The sequence below is a fragment of the Lygodium microphyllum genome, chromosome 9, assembly GCF_053477565.2.
Source record: "Lygodium microphyllum isolate KBCC chromosome 9, Lygodium_microphyllum_v1.1.10, whole genome shotgun sequence".
Lineage (NCBI taxonomy): Eukaryota > Viridiplantae > Streptophyta > Polypodiopsida > Schizaeales > Lygodiaceae > Lygodium > Lygodium microphyllum.
The window spans coordinates 124,398,913-124,413,576 of NC_141143.1; positions in this window are offsets into that span (position 1 = coordinate 124,398,913).

Sequence of the window (14,664 nt, forward strand, 5' to 3'; positions counted from 1 at the left end):
GTTTTTGACAAGAAAATTATGTTGTAAATTATTTAGGAGAAACATGCTCACTCATGTGCAAATTGTAATAATATTTTGAGTGAGGTATGAGCGTAATGATCTTGACTAAAAAAGTAGGAAAATTTTTGTAAACCAATAGAGTATGCCCAAAGTGAGAAAGGTCAAGTTTAAGCCAATGAGATAGGAGGCTGTAATATATCTGAAACTCATGTGAACTGGGGCTTGAGAAGGGGAGTAACCTTAATAATAATAAAATAAAAGTCCAAATGATTTTTCATTTTCAACAATTGATCTTCTTTTACCTCATTGTCATCAATTGCTATGTTGTCATTTTGAAACGCATAGAGGAGGAGGCGCCAATGTAGTTGAGAGGAGGATTGGAGTTACACAAACTAGTCAAGTGCCATGCAACTGTTGTGATCAAATTGTGGGATGAACCACACATAGGCAATATTGATACCTCAAAAGGATCAATAACATCTTCATCTCCCTCCCCATCATTGTCTACCCCTGACACCATGATAATCCACATCAATAAAAAAATAGATAATTGCCCACAAAGTAGAGACTTATCAAAGTTTTCTATGGCCATAATAGCTCATCATCCTTTCCTTGGAGTCATCATCACCATGTCACCAAAATAAAAGAAGGAACAAAGATCAAGAGGGAGAGAAGACCCATAAGAAAACTATATAAATAGCTCTAATTAAGCTATAAGTTTTTTTTTTCATTTTTTTGGGTGATTGATTTTTAATACTTATCGTGTTCTCACAAAATTAGGAGAGTAGAAGAAGAGAAGTAGGGAAGCCTAGAGTTTGATATCCTTATCATTTTTGAGAGAGAGAGAGGCTTTAATATCCTCTTCTTTGTCCCATATTCTATCATCAATCCCCTAGAGGTTTGATACCATAATTTTAAATCAAAAGGAAGAGGGCCAAAACCCTTTGGGTCTTCATCAATATGTTAAGAGAAGATCAAGAGGGCAAATTATACATGTGAAGTTTGAGGTCCATCACTTAAGTCATTACAGCCTTAGAAACTTGAAGACACAAGGGAGCAATGGAGAAAGACCAAGCTAGAGGAGGGCTCTTTGACAATGTTTCGACTCCATTACTCCCCCAAGTGGGACACTATTAAGCCCAATATTTACAAAAGGACCCCTAGATGCTCCTCTAGTTCTCTCTCCTACTCTTGATCTTTATTTCTTTTTGGTTGGTCACAATGGGTTCAAATTTCATTAAGTTGAGGTATTAACCTTAGTCAAACTCATCAACAACTAAGTTAATACCTTCTTTTATAGAAATGATGTGATGATCGATCATTGAAAAGTAAAGATTATTTCATGGGCTTAGTCAAACTAAGAGAATGAAGTAAGTTGTTCATAGATTTCTCTTTTATGGTAGTGAATCTTATCATCTAATGTAGGTACCATTGGTATTTGAGGAGTCATATTGTAAGGGTATAGATAACCCCATGGCTAGATTATCCTTAAGGAAATGTGATCAACTTGTGTAGTATTAGATGTGCCTATAAATTTTGATAATTTAGATTAGTAATCTTATCCTGTTGCCTTGATAAGGAAATGGAGTTAAAAGAATATACTTCATAAGGTGTCTCTCATCACAACTTAGAAAGCATGAACTAGAGGATGGGTTGAAATTAATGGACTGACATGGTGGTTAAAATCTAGGATTGTTTTCAAGAGAAATAAAGAATCCTAAAAAGCCCTTAGAGTAGGATTATTTTCAAGAGAAAGAAAGAATCCTAGAAAACCCTAGAATGGAAAATGAGGACAAGAAAGTGCCTAAACCTAAACATGCATACAATTTTATGGTTGAACAAATCTTATACATCTAAATCGGTAAGCACTAACCTCTTAGTCAATTACACTCTTAAGGGGGTATATATGGTTGAACAAACCTTATACATCTAAAGCGGTAAGCACTAACCTCTTTACACTCTAAAGGGGGAATATATTGTAAATTATATCTTTTATTGTGGAATATTTCGAGGAGAGTATTTCTCTCTTTTGATCAATACATCTTAAAATACACTTGTTGCTTTGAAAAATAATTGAATTCCTTAGGTTAAAGATAGTATGTTTGGCTTGTTTTTGTTTGAACCTTTGGAATCCCCTAAGGAAGGAGAGTTAAAGTCATTCAGAGGCCTATCAGACGAGGGCTCGATGCAAGGATGGATCACCTCCATGATCACATCACAAAAAAGATGACTATGAAGGCAAGAAACCTAGAAAAGCATTGCTTCATACACTAGCCAAAGGTCAAGTGGCAATGAGGCCATCATGGAAGGTAATGCTTGCTCTCTTGTGGCAATGTATAGGCCAAGGAGGCTCTAGACACTCCATGCTAGGCTAAGGAGGCTCTTATGGCAACATATAGATCAAGGAGGCTCTGGACACCCCATGCTAGGATAAAGATGGAAATAGAAAACCTCTATGGTCTAACATCAATGGACATTAGAAGACCCTATTGTAGATTAAGGGTGAATTGTGTCCATGGGAGTTAGGTAAGGTACCCATGTGCCTTTGGACATGGGTCTTGATGTAAGGGAAAGAATGCTGATTGTTTGATATTGTCTTTGTATTTGTGCCTAAATTACTTGAACAAAATTGTATTAATGGGTTTAATTAAGGATACTATTTCTATATGTCAAATTAAATGTGGTAGGATTAATTAGATAACTAAAACTATAAGGGAAGTGGGTGGATGAGTCCCCATTGGACTCATCCTATGGTTGCTCAATCCTAGGCAACAAAGTTTGTAATATTCCATGGGATTTTTGGATAGTTTGCCTAGATATATCTCTTGATGGACTATCCAAATTGTACCATCAAAAGTTCATTAGATAAGGCATGCCACACATTAATATTAGAGTGAAACACTATGAACAAGTTAGCAAAATTCTATATATGTGTTTACTTAACATTCTCTTTGTCTAGTTTATAACTATTTTGAAAAATCTTTACTTTGCACAAGAGTTTAAATATCCCTATTTTCTTCTTTGGGTGACAATTTGTATAGTCCTTGCCAAAGTTGATGTATTACATGATGTGCTTGTGTCTTTGAGCTTGAATTTGTGCCAAATTTGTATATAGAACCATTGGAAGACGTCTAATAAACTGTTTGCTTTGTATCGTCCATCTCCATGTCTTGTGTGTCTAAAGTATTTTGTTCTTGCTTGATAATGTGATTTTTCCATACCTTTCGTTGACCAGATAGATAAAGATCCATATTTCTTGATAAAAGATGGAGCATGAAAGTTAATAAGAAAATATTATATGAGTTAGACAATGAAAAGACATACATATGCAAACTTCTTACTGTATAGTGAAGTGTTGAACACCCCAAGCTTTTGTCATTGCCTTTTTAAAAAGGTTCAATTGGTTTTTGAAGTCTTTGAGACCATCATTATTCCATTTAGTATTATCACAATAAAATATTACTTTGTCTAGTGTTTCCCAAACATTGGCTTTTCTATTCGGAGCTTGTCCATTATCAACATGATCCTTAACTGCATTATATAGGGACTTCCACTGATTGTATCTAATAGTTGAGCCACCATTCCTAGAGTTTATCTTACCAAGTCTCGCATGAAAGCATGGGAACCTTCTAGCATTCACTTCACCAAAAGATGACTTTTTGGGGACACAATTGCTATCCTTAGACTTTTAAAGATCTAGTTTAATAACAACATTACCACCATGCAAACCAATTACAGATAAGACTTTTTCAATCTTTGTTATATCATCTGTTCTAGTTGATAATGGCTTCAGCTTCCATGCAAACCTTATATAAAGATGAACAAGATTTTCAATTATCCTACAAAGCACATGAAAGTGTACAAATATAGGCATCCACTAAATGATAATCTAGGACTAGATTAAATTTTCGATCCTTGTTGTGCTGAGAGGGAGCTCTATTTCATTCAATTCTATGGCTGGGGATATGCAATATAGGCAAGTAGATCTGGAGTTGGCTCCCTTTGACATATTGTACATACATTTGAGTGTATTTAAGTCACTAGCTATGTGCCACTCAATCTTCTAGTTTCCAAATCCTTTAACAAATAGCTCTTCTCCTGCATGTTGTCTCTTAATAATATCAAGTATTGGTGTTTGATAAAAATCCCAATACAGTATATCAAAATCCTTTGTATCTGCTTTGAATGCTCCTAGCCACTAGATATTGTGTTTATATTGAACACTAATTGACATTGAGTGATTGCAATGACTTGATGAAAGTGCTCTATTCATAAAGGTAATATAGACTCTCTTTTGTGCATTTCAAAATCTCACTTTCATAAATTTTAACCATAAATCTAGCCACTCCTTGTGCCTCTTCTAGTAAAAAGTCATAGAATCTAATCATTAAATATTGTAGGCTAGGCAAGTCAAGGAAAATATTGTTAAATTCATTTATTATAACTTTCTTTTTTGCCCTTGAAGCTAGCCTTGATATGAAAAGGCTCACCTAAAATCTCCATCACTTTATTATTCACTCTTTGTTTGATAGTTCTAACCACAAATGACCTTGGAAGTATGCAATTGTGTATTCATCCTTGCTTTATATTTGATTGTAAAAGCTAAAAAAGTTGCATATAAGCATCTCGACTGATACCAATACTATCTAGTGTCTTCTGCACTAACTTATATTCATGGGGGATTCACTAGTAGTAATAAGAAGACGTCACTTGTGTGTAAGAAATATATGAAAATACCACTTATCTACCCCCTATTTATGGGACCTTACCTTATAAAATGTACATTCTTTCCCTTCAATAACCCCCCTCCCTTACACTCACATGGTACCATACGGTAAACCTTAGTGGACCCCCCAGGCTTGTATCCAAAGAATGATCCTTTATGCATGACTCCAAGCATTGTTTCTTTGCCTTTTTAAATTTCTTCTTCTCAAAATATCTTTTGAAACTACTGAAGGAAGAAGATGATAATAAAACTAAGATGCTTTTAAATAATCTCTTTCAATTACATTCGGTTGAAAAAGAGACCTAAACAAAATTAAGATTACAAATGAATATAATTAATTATAAATAAAGTCATATTTAATATTTTTAAAGTGAAATAAAAAGTACATTGATGCTTGGATTCTTTTACTACAACCACCACACCAACTCCTCATTTGAGATTAATACATTTAAGAGTCATTTTTTGATTTTGAAGGCCTAAAATAGTTTGATTTCGTTGAGAAGATTTTATGCATTTCTCCAACAAATAAATCCTCTTTTGATAGCCCTCTAGCTTTTGCAATAACTCATTGTTATGTTTTGATAAAATATGGTTATCCAATCTGAGGACATCCTTTTCTACACCCAAGTTAAGTGTATAATCTAGAAACCCATTATAGCCATCACCAACCCCAATGAACCTCATCAATGAAGAGCTACTATAGAAAGGCAAAGTGCTATTTTTGCTAGGATCTTTGGGATATAGCCTACCTCGAGGAGGTTAGTCATAAATATATGTATGTATCATGTGGGTTCAACCATGAGGGATTTTTAAAACACCATTTTTACACATTTTTTACATACAAAGAGTCCCATATAAAGGGGTTACTTATCGATTGGATAGAAAAGGGTTATGTTTTATTAACAAAAAAATAACAAATAAGGATATTTATAAATAGGCCTTGAATACACGTGATATAGAAGGTATACATATAGTGAATTCTCGTAGTAGCATCCCATCTAACCAAGGTCAAGATTCTTCTTTCCTTCAAACTTGAGTATATATTTCATAGACTTTGTAGTAGTAATGGGTTTTATTCTCTTTCTTATTGGTTCATACTCACTATAAAGATGATAGAGAGATCTTCTACTAGAGCTACCAAGATCATTGGATGATTGATCCATAGCTAAGGATGTGATTCAGAGATTGGATTGAAAAACTATGTGAATTAGAAAAATAAGAAGGAAAACAAAGAAGAAACTAATAAGGATAGGAAAGAAAGAAGAGAGTAAGAATGGAGGGAGGTAATCAAACATCGAAAAAAATTCAAATTGAATATTAGTTTTCACTTTAATGAGGATGAGTAAGACATTCATTACAACCTTTGTCACCTTTATGGCAGCCTAGATTTTTAGGTTTGATGTGACTACAAGAATATCATGCCGATGACTTATTAATGATTTTTGATATATTTACTTATCAAAATATAAAAAATTTAAAATAATATAAAAATGATTTTGTTTTATAAAATATTTTCTCTCTCTAGGATTGCTTATAGGGCATCTGAGAGAGAGAGAGAGAGAGAGAGAGAGAGAGAGAGAGAGAGAGAGAGAGAGAGAGAGAGAGAGAGAGAGAGAGAGAGAGAGAGTTTAATCTCGTCTTCTTTGTCTCATATTCTATCATCAAATCCCATAGAGGTCAAATACCATCCTTTCAAATCAAAAGAAAGAGGGCCAACCCCTTTTGGATCTTTGTTAATATCTTAAGAGAAGATTAAGAGAGAAAACTATACATGTGAAGTTTGAGGTCTATCAGTCAAGTGATTGAAGCCTTGGAAACTTGAACATACATGGGAGGTTGGAGGGAGAGACCAAGCTGTAGGAGGAATCCCTGACAAAAATTTGGCTTTGTTACTCTTCCAAGGAGGAAAATATTAAGCCCACAACTTACAAAAAGACCCCCAAATTCTTTAGTTCTCTCTCTTACTCTAAATCATTAGGAGAAATATGGACTCTCTTTTTTGCCCCTTCAGGAGTGAATAAACAAATATAGGCCTAACCAATGAGAGAGCTAGGATTCAGATTCATGTAACATGAATCTTCTAGCCATATCTTGGCCCAAATATTTCCTCAACAATAAAATAAGGGGAAATGTGGGGAATACAATGATGTTACTTTTTAGAAGTTTGTGACTCGAATTCTCATTTTCTTTTTTTTTTTTGTGTTTGACTTTTCATTTCTTCCCTTTTCAACTTCCCTCTCTTTCCTAGATGGAACTCAAATTGATCATCTCTCTTTCCTCGCTTGTTTTTCTTCTTTCCTGATGAAATTTTATAGCCTCCTTGTTGCTTGCCCTATTTGTAACCTTGTGAAATTTCATTTCCTCTACACAAACACAAAGTGAGTTTCACATGTTTTATGAGAGCAAAGATTGTTCTACTAAAGCCCTAAGATTTTCTTCCCAAAATTTTACAGGTATATTGTTCTCTTCCATGGATGTTCTATGGTAATGTTTTATCTCGTTTGGACAAAACCTGTGCAAGTTATGTGCATTCTCTAACATGATATTTCTTTTGTTTTGGTACTCTAGGAGTCTCTTACAGTCAAGAACAATGATATTTTGAACACTCAACTTCTTCAACATCTTAGGGTTTCTTTGTAAACAAAGTTATAGGCATGTTGTCTTTTTTTTGTTGCTCCATAGTTAAATTTAATCTCGTTTGGACAAAATGTATGCAAGTTATATGCATACTGAGCTTTCCTTTGTTTTTGTACTCCAAGAATCGTCGAGGGTGAAGAACAATGATTTTTTAAAAATTCAATTTCTTCAATATATTTGGGCTTCTTTGCAACAAGAGAGCTACATGTATATTGTTTTTTTTTTTGTTGCTCCATGGTTAAGTTTCAACTCATTTGGACAAAGCCTATGTAAGTTATATGTATACTTTGACCTGAGATTTCTTTTGTTTTTGTACTCGAGGAATTTTTCAGTGAAGGAACAATGGCCTTGTTATAAGTCAACTTCTTGTTCAACATCTCTGAGCTTCTTTGTGAAAAGAATCACAAGTACAATGTTTTTTTAAAAAAATTGCTCCATTTAAATTTCATTTCATTTGAAGAGAACATTTGCAAATTATACACATGCTGATAGGTCAAGTTGCTATTTGGTTATTATAGATGTCTTCATGGAGGAAAAACATCAGTAACATGCAGTGGAGGTCTTCAATAGGAAAGATAGTGACGATAATCAGATTTGTGATAAGTACTATAAGTTGGATTGGATTTTGATGCACCCAAGTACTTGAGGGAGTTTCAAGATTAGGCGTAAGGATGTTGCAAACCCTAGCAAACATTGGAAATGTAGAATTTCAGAGTTCAGAAAAGTGTTTAATGGAACAAGTACAGTAATGGAGATGTTGATCCAACATGTTTATACACACAAACAAATCTCCGTACACGATGAGAATTACATTGCAAATTATAAACAAAACAGTAAGTTTTTTAAATTTATAATTATTTATTCTTTTGCATTAGAGTTAAAAAAAAAATCTTTGTAATGTTCTAATTCAATCTTGTTTTACTGATAGCTCTATATCCATTGACTTTACAGAAATGGTAGAGTGTGGAATGTTTGAGAGGCAATATACATTTTTGGCATGAAGACATAGGTTCTTTGATCTATGATATTAACTCTGCAAGTCAACTTGCAACTCAAAATATCTTTTTTTATAATTCATTGTATGTAGTAGAAAGCTAGAGATTGTAGCATGTCCCATTGCCACCACTATCTAGTGGTGAATGGTTCATTGGTATCTTGGAGTTGTCATGAGCATGTAAGTCCAAGGTAAAGTTTGGAAATTTCATATCTTTGTCTTAGGATTTCAAAATCAACTTTTCATAATTAAAAAACATAGTTTGAAATCGACTTTGAAAAACATAGTGATAAACCTTCAAAATTTAAAACAAAAGTTGTAAGACATCTCATATTAAAGATAAGAGTATTGATGTGTCATATCCTTAGTACTTGTGCTCTCTCGTGGACTCATTTCTTGCCATCTCTCTCTTGGGTTGCCAACCATTCTGCGTGGCATTGTTTAGATGTGTTGTTTTCATATCTTGCTTTTCTCACTTCATATATTGTCCTACTTATAAATTCTGCTTGAGACGTTTTGGACTTATTTTCTTTTTCCTTGTATCGTATCTCTAATCTCCTATACCACCATTGGAATAATTGTCTCATAGAATTGGAATCATTGATGCCACCTCAATGATCAATTACCTTTTGAAAAGCATAGCAAGCTTGCTAGTGAGATTGTTCCATGCCTTTTGACCATACTACCAAACTTCCTTGATTTGCAAAGTATGGACCATGTGCTTCAAGTATATGCTGCATAAGAAGAGAGATTAGAAACACAAACTAATTTGAAATGATGATATTTTTTTGTGGTGGTGAAATTAAGCAACTGTCTCTTTAAATGTATTGGCATCACAATACTGACCATGTAGTGTGTTACGATGTTTGTAGTCCATGCCTCCACCATGGACTTATGAAATTAAGCAACTGTATCTTTAAATGTATTGGCATCACAATACTGTCCATGTAGTGTGGTACGATGTTTGTAGTCCATGCCTCCACCATGGACTTATGAAATTAAGCAACTGTCTCTTTAAATGTATTGGCATCACAATACTGACCATGTAGTGTGTTACGATGTTTGTAGTCCATGCCTCCACCATGGACTTATGAAATTAAGCAACTGTCTCTTTAAATGTATTGGCATCACAATACTGACCATGTAGTGTGTTACGATGTTTGTAGTCCATGCCTCCACCATGGACTTATGAAATTAAGCAACTGTCTCTTTAAATATATTGGCATCACCATCCCTAAATCTCAACTTTTGTAAGAGAACTGCTACTCTATCTAGGTGTATCCACACTTCTGCCTTCGCAATCCTTGTTTGTTCCCCATTGCTCCAATCTAGAATAGCAAGGTGCAACTTTTTCCATGCTTGATACTTCTCTGGTTGTTTTCCAAGTACATTGCCTTCCTCATCTCGAGGTGGAGATATAAACTTCCTAGTCTTGGGTTTTCCAAAGCATGGTTTACAAGGGATATTTTCACTCTTTCCTGGTTTTTTATCGTCCTTTTTTATTTCTACTTGGTCCCCATTCAATCCAACTTTAGATAGGACTTGTTCTACCTTCTTGCATGTAGCATCAGCTTCTGACATGGGCTGCATCTTGTATGTAAAGCATGCATATTCATATACTAGCTTCTCAATTATTCTAACCAAAAAATGCAATGTGCAAAAGTGAACCCTTGTTAGTGGTATTTCTAAAATAGGGCACTAGTTTGGATCCACTGGAACTAGCATTCCATTTCTTATGACTTTCTAATCACATATTAGAGCAACTTGTTGTCCTGCCTTGGCAAGCCATTCTTTCTTTCCATATTTCCCTTTCTTCCTAGTTTGCATGCATTATATGCACGAAAATTTTGCATTCGCGTTGCATTTGATAAACCAAACATATACTTTAATGTTTTTAAATCACTTGCAAGATGCCATTCAACTTGATAGTCTCCAAACCCCAAGATGTGTAAAATTGCTCTATTATTTTGCTATTCAATAACATTGGGTATATTAGTGAGGTTAAAAAAACTTTAAGTACTTCATGGTCCTCCTTTGATACTTGAAATGTTGCAAGCCACCATATTTCATTCTTTGATTGCACATTGAAGTATAAAGAATGGTGTTCATCAATGTTGGGATCCAATGATTGATTCATAAGTGTTATACTCACACTTTCAAGTTTTTGCACCTTGATAATCTCACTCTTATCAAGTTTGAGGACAAACTTAAGCTTGCCTCTACATTCTTCCATAGACATATTATAGAACTTGACCATAGCAATATGAACCCTACATATATCCAATACAAAGTTGTTGGATGCATTCAATACAAATACAACTTCTTTGGAACCATACTTCAATATGTGTGTGTCTTCCAGATGCGTAGGCTCACCAATTAGTTCTAAAAATTTCTCATTTAGTTGTTTTTAAGCCTTCTTCATGTGAAGTGGTTTTGGCAGAGGCATTACTCGCTTAGTTTTGAAGACTTCCTTAAAACCTATATTCAAATATTGATAGAGCATACTATATGACTCAAAACTCATTCCCACCTTGTCACATAATCCCTGAGCATTTGTAGCAGTAAACAAGTTGCTCACATCCCTAAGATTTTCACTTGCGACACCATCTACAATGCCCTTGAATTTACAATTTTCCAATGCATTTTTTACCATATCCTTTCTTAGGACTTTGGCAATAGTATCAATCTCTGCATGAGGGAACATATTTCTCATTGTAGCAGATTGAGCATATCGTCTATGATATTGTCAATTTCCTTTGGTTAATTGGTCAATTCGTTTAACTAATCGGATGCGTCGACGTGCTTCTTTGGTTTTTAAAGTGGGCCCAATCTTCAAAGTTTTTGTGAGCTTCCTCTTTATCTTTCGATTCTCCTTTTCCACATCCATAACTTTAGACTGTAACTCTATATTCTGCATGTGTGTAGTATGCATAACATCTTCAATGACATACATTGCTTGTTGTAGGCTTTAGTTCTCTCTATCCTTCTCAGCCAATTATCTATCCCTTTCCATCAAAGACTGCATATTCCCTTGTAATCTTGTCTGCATATTTGTCAAGGCTTGATGAACCCCTACTAATTCTTCTATGTCAAGTTTGCATGTGTATCCATGCAATCCTTCATTGCCTTCACAAACGAACTTTACAAATGATGTAAGCCCTTCAAATTGTGGTGGACTTTGAGTGAGCGGATTAGGTGGATAAATGCACCCATCAACCCAAAGGTCCGCACTTTTTTTTCTTGCATTTCTTTCTTGTTGCATCATGTATCCTATTGCATCATCCCTTTCCATAGTTCTTTTGAAGATTGGTTCATATTCATCCTCCAATTGAAAGTGAATATCTCTCTTTCTCTTGGTACGTCCTGCACCTGCATTTTACAAAGAAAAATGTATGCCAATTTTAACTTGGATTAACATTCAAATCACACAATTACACCCATTTGATTCACTATACCTGTGTTCTTTTTTACCCAATTGGATCTTGTCTCTTTCTCTTGATTTCAGTCATGATAGACTCCAATCAACCCCTAATTAGCATGTAATCTTAGCTTTTAATCTACCTCTAATTAACATCAAATATTATCTTTTTTAATCAAAAATATTCTCTCTCTCCTCTCTCTCTACAAGAATTGATCAAAGATATTTAAACACATTTATATAGAAGCTTGGCTAGTGGAGAACAATAACATAATCTTATCTTTTGCCCTAATTTACTATCTGTCACTCTATCACTTATTTTCTTAGTTCATCTCACACAATCCTCTCTCTTTCTTCCCCTTCTCTCTCTCTCTCTCTCTCTCTCTCTCTCTCTCTCTCTCTCTCTCTCTCTCTCTCTCTCTCTGAATTGATGCGTAAGGATTAAACAACAATTGTGAAGAATAATAATATCACAGAGATTAAAAAAATAAAGATACCTCCATTATCACTTGATTGCTTGTAGTATAGATTGTTGAAGAGGAAGATATCTTATAGCATAGTACTGAAGAGGGAGATTGCTTATAGCAGGGTAGAGAGTGTTGTAGATAGAGATTATTTGATTTTAGGAAATGGTATCAAAACCACTCCTCAATGCTGCTTCAGAAGAATTTGTATGCAAGAAACCATATTCTGGAGGGAAGAAGAAGAGTACACAAAATTTGGGACAAAACTAGAGCTTTCAAAGGGAACGAAAAAGTACCCAAAAATAGGCATATACTTGTTCAAAAAAGATAAAAATTTACAAGGAAAATCTGGAGTCAAAAAGGTGTCTCTCGGTAAAAAATAATCTTAAAAATATGATGGGTACGTCACTTTATATCATTTTTAAACTTCCACCCTTTTAAGAAGCAATAATGAGAATGATTCTAATATATTTTAATGTTGAAAAGTCATGAGGACATTAGAGAGTCATATATCAATGATTGGCTCTATTTTTATAGAAAATAGAATTGTATTTTTTTAGTTATGAGTATTTTGAGAAAAAGTGGCATTATCCTACAGTTTGGCAATAAAATAATAGGTGAAATCTATTGAAAATTCAAATACAAGATTTTCTTGATTGTAGAAGATCTCTTATTATAATATTATATTGGAATCTCTTTTTAGAGAGAGAGAGGTAAGAGAAACCCCTTAAGGGGCAAAAAACAGAATCCATATTTCTCCCAACGATTTATTTCCTTTTGGTTGGTCATGATGGATTTAGTCTTAATATTGACTTATTTTCACAATGGCTTAATCAAATTGAGAGAATAAAGGAAGTTGTTCATAGATATATCTTATATGGTAGCAACTCCTCATCTAACATAAGTACTATTGGTATTTGACTTGTCATATTGTAAGGGCATAGATAACCCCATGACTAGATTATCCTTAAGGAGATGTGATTATTGCATAGAAATGATGTGATGATCCATAATTGAAAAGTAAATTTTGTTTCATGGGATTAGTCAAAATAAGAGAACAAAGGAAGTTGTTCATAGATGTAACTTATATGGTAGCAGTGTCTTATCATCTAGCATTAGTACCATTGGTATTTGATGGGTATAGATAACCCCATGGCTAGATTATCCTTAATGAGATGCGATCAACTCGTGTAGTACTAGGTGTGCCCATAAACTCTAGTAAACTCATCTTCATAAGGAGGAATCACGAGATTAGTAATCTTAGCTTCTTGCCTTGATGAGGAAATATTATATAAAATAATGTATCTCATAAGGCACGTCTCTCAACTCATGAAGCCATGAACTACAGATTTCTTTGCTTGTGGAATAGAGATTACGTGTTGCTTTGGAAAACAAATGATTTCCTTAATTTAAAGATAGTATGTTTGCCTTGTTTTTGTGTGAATATTGATAATCCCCTAAGGGAGGAGAGTTATAAACGTTCCGAGGCCTATCACATGAGGGTTTGATGCCTAACTAGATCACCTCCATGGTTGCACCACAAAAGAGATGCCGATAAAGGTAGGAGACCTAGAAGGGAATTGCTCAATACAATGGCAGAAGGTCAAGTTGGTGAGAAAGCCACCATGGAAGGTAACTATCTCCATTCTCTAGATAGGTTCTTCTATCTCCATTCTTAGCCTAGCATGGGTGTCTAGAGCCTCCCTAACTTGTACACTATAATAAGAGTGAACCTTACCTTCCATGGTGGCTTTCTCACCCTAACTAGTAATTGCTCAACAACCCTTTGAAAAAGTGGAGAATTGACTTTGTAGGGTCTATAACTCTAGCCACACACAATAATGAGGTGGAGGTACAAACCACACACAAGAATGATAGCTGTACCATAACTAAGTTCTTGTGGGACCAAGTGATTTGTTATTTTGGATACCCAATTGAGGTAGTTAATGATCAAGGGACTTACTTTTTGAATGAGCTCATTGAGCATCTACACTCTACCTTCCTAGTTATCCACAGAGTGTCATTTTGTTACTATCCTCAAGCCAATGGCTAGGTTGAATCCACCAACAAGATCTTCCTCAATGTTTGACTAATACTATCTTTGATGCATGTTCAAATCAGGATAGCAAACTTATGGCAACCTATGTATCTACACACAACTCTCAAGGCTGTAACTAGCCAGACCCAATCCACCTTACCTATGGCACTAATGCTATTATGCCAATAGAGTTTCTAATCCCTAGTATTTTCATTGTAGTGTAGGAGAATTGGGAAGGAACCAATGCTTGGACTAACCATCTTGTTGAGTTGGAAAACGTCACTTAGACTTGCCTTTTAGCAACACATGTTGTCCTCAAGGCCTATTTTGGCATGTGCAACATCGATCCTTTGACAAACGTGACCCAGTAATATTGTATTCACTTAA